At 46.5% G+C, this 3,063-nt stretch overlaps 1 pseudogene; it reads left to right on the forward strand.

Annotated features, from left to right (window-relative positions):
* Positions 1-821: 821 nt before the first annotated feature.
* LOC105505821 lies at positions 822-2,531 on the forward strand (annotated as a pseudogene).
* The last annotated feature ends 532 nt before the right edge of the window (positions 2,532-3,063 follow it).

Here is a 3,063-nt window from a genome sequence, read left to right on the forward strand (position 1 = left end):
AAGTGATGAAAGCAACCTTGACCTTTAGTAAACCAAAATTGTCCTGAGTTTATGGCTTAATAATAATGTATTCTCAACAAGACAAATTTCTTACAAACCCATGCTGTATACATCTATACAAACACAAAGAAGAGATATATTAAAAATGTACATGAATTAGAAGATATTGGAAGTTAAAGTAATTTTATTCAGCAGTCACAATATTAAAGAGTTCGTCATTATGAGTTCTGGGTAGCACCCAAGTTGTTTCAAAGTTAGATTACGGATATTGTCTTTAACTTGTGTTTGTACCTTTCTTCCCATGACAATGACACATTATTATCAATAAGACTGCAAAATCTTTTGAAATAGCTGGATTTAAACAATACCACATTAAAGCACTTACCTTGAAATATCATTTCCTATAGTTCCTCTTCCTCTTTACTTCTACTGATTCCTACGTATGAATTAGTCCCTTGTTTTGTTATGTCAGTTAAGAGCAACATTAATTTAAAAGAAATTAGGTAAAAAAAAAAAAAAAAAGGCCTATCGACAATTTTTGGGTTAACTTGAAGATTGTTTTTGTTTGGTTGGTTGGTTGGTTGTTTTTTGGAGATGGAGTCTCACTCTGACTCCCAGGCTGGAGTACATGCATTGGCGAGATTTCTGCTCACTGCAACCTCCACTTCCCAGGTTCAAGCGATTCTCCTGCCTCAGCCTCCAGAGTAGCTGGGTTTATAGGCATGCACCATCACGCCTGGCTAATGTTTGTATTTAAAGAAGAAACAGGGAGTCATTGGCAAGGCCCGAGTCCTGTCCTCTTGCTCTCCTCCCCAAACAGCATGAGCTTCACCACTCGCTCCACCTTCTCCACCAATGACCATTCCCTGGGCTCTGTCCAGGCATCCAGCTAAGGTGCCCGGCCAGTCAGCAGCACGACCAGCATCTATGCAGGCCCCAGGGGCTCTAGTTCGCGGATCTCTGTGTCCCTCTCTACCAGCTTCCTGGGTGACATGGGGTCCTGGGGCCTGGCCATGGGGATGGCGGGGGATTTGGCAGGAATGGGAGGCATCTAGAACGAGGAGACCATGCAAAGCTTGAACGACTGCCTGGCCTCCTACCTGGAGAGTGAGGAGCCTGAAGACTGAGAACTCGAAGCTGCAGAGCAAAATCCTGAAGAGCAAAACCCGGGAGCACCTGGAGAAGAAGAGACCCCATATCAGACACTGGAGCCATTACTTCAAGACCACTGAGCGCTCAGATCTTCGCGTATACTGTGGACAATTCCCACCTCCTTCTGCAGATCAACAATGCCCATCTTTCTGCTGATGACTTTCGAGTCAAATATGAGACAGAGCTGGCCATGCGCCCGTCTGTGGAGAGTGACATCCATGGGCTTCACAAGGTCATTGATGACGCCAATGTCACTTGGCTGCAGTTGGAGACAGAGATTGAGGCTCTCAAGCAGGAGCTGCTCTTCATGAAGAACTACGAAGAGGAAGTAAAAGGCTTACAAGTCCAGGTTGCCAGCTCTGGGTTGACCATGGACATAGATTCTCCCGAATCTCAGGACTTCACCAAGATCATGGCAGATATTCGGCCCAGTATGATGAACTGAGAGGAGCTGGACAAGTACTGGTGTCAGCAGATTGAGGAGAGGACTACAGTGGTCACGGTGCAGTCCGCTGAGGTTGGAGCTGCTGAGATGACACTCACGGAGCTGAGACATACAGTTTAGTCCCTGGAGATCAACCTGGACTCCATGAGAAATCTGAAGGCCAGCTTGGAGAACAGCCTGAGGGAAGTGTAGGCCCACTGTGCCCTGCAGATTGAGCAGCTCAATGAGATCCTGCTGCTCCTGGAGTCAGAGCTGGCACAGACCCAGAGAGAGGGACAGCACCAGGCCCAGGAGCACAAGGCCCTGCTGAACATCAAGGTCAGCTGGAGGCTTACCACCTACCACAGCCCACTGGAAGATGGCGAGAACTTCAATCGTGGTTGTTTTGTTTTATGCGTCCACCGGTGCAGGCGCCAGAGAAGAGGCAAGTAGGCAAGGTAAAAAAGAAACTTTATTAGCTAGCCAATGTGAAGGAGGAAAGAGCGAAGTCACTCCGGCGTTCTCCGGCGGGGTTCCTAGGTCCGCATATGAGGAGGGGCCGAGGAAGTTCGCCGGGCCTCTGCTGGGAGCGGCTTTTCTGTCTAGGGCTTGGGAGTGGGAGGGCAATAGGCGGGACACGGGCATGTTGGGGGCGTTCAGTAGGCGCGGCCAGGTGAGTTTCGGTTTCCTCGCTCGGACGTCACGTTGCGCCTGCGCAGTTGGCCTGCATTTTTCCCGGGCGCAGGCTGCATTTTCCTGGGCGCTGGTAAGTTGATGATGAAGAACCCGGAAATGCGCCATCTTAGTCGTCTTTGTTCTCTCCCCCCGTCCAGACAGTGGTGATGCCCTGGACAGCAGCAGCTCCATGCAAACCAACCAAAAGTCCACCACCGGCCGGATAGTGGATGACAAAGTGGTGTCTGAGACCAACAACACCAAAGTTCTGAGACATTAAGCCAGCAGACGCAGGGTACTCTTTGGGGAGTAGGAGGCCAATAAGAAGTTCAGAGGTAAAAATAAATAAATTAATTAAAAAAAATAAAGTAGAGACAGGGTTTCAGTGTGTTGGCCAGGCTGGTCTCGAACTTCTGACCTCAAGTGATCCACTCTGCTTTGGCCTCCCAAAGTGCTGGGATTATAGGCATGAGCCATCGTGCGCCACGACTTGAAGATTTTTCTGATAGAAATGCTTTTTTACAGAATATGTTATTTCAACTATTTTCCTTAGTCAAAAAGATGAATCCCATAATAACTGAAGTTTAAAATGTATGGATATTTTTGGAACATAGAGACAACACTCAAGTTTTTTGTGATATTCATTCATAAAGAGCTCATAGATCTCTGTTAAAATTTTGAAAGTGATCAAACACAATCACTTTATTATTATTAAAGATTATAATAAAATGCCAATCATGACAAATTAGTTTTTGATAACTACTAGGCAGCATTGTTTGAAATGATTTAGGATTAGTATTTAACTGTCTATT

This window comes from Colobus angolensis, unplaced genomic scaffold, assembly GCF_000951035.1.
Source record: "Colobus angolensis palliatus isolate OR3802 unplaced genomic scaffold, Cang.pa_1.0 Scaffold13, whole genome shotgun sequence".
Taxonomy (NCBI): domain Eukaryota; kingdom Metazoa; phylum Chordata; class Mammalia; order Primates; family Cercopithecidae; genus Colobus; species Colobus angolensis.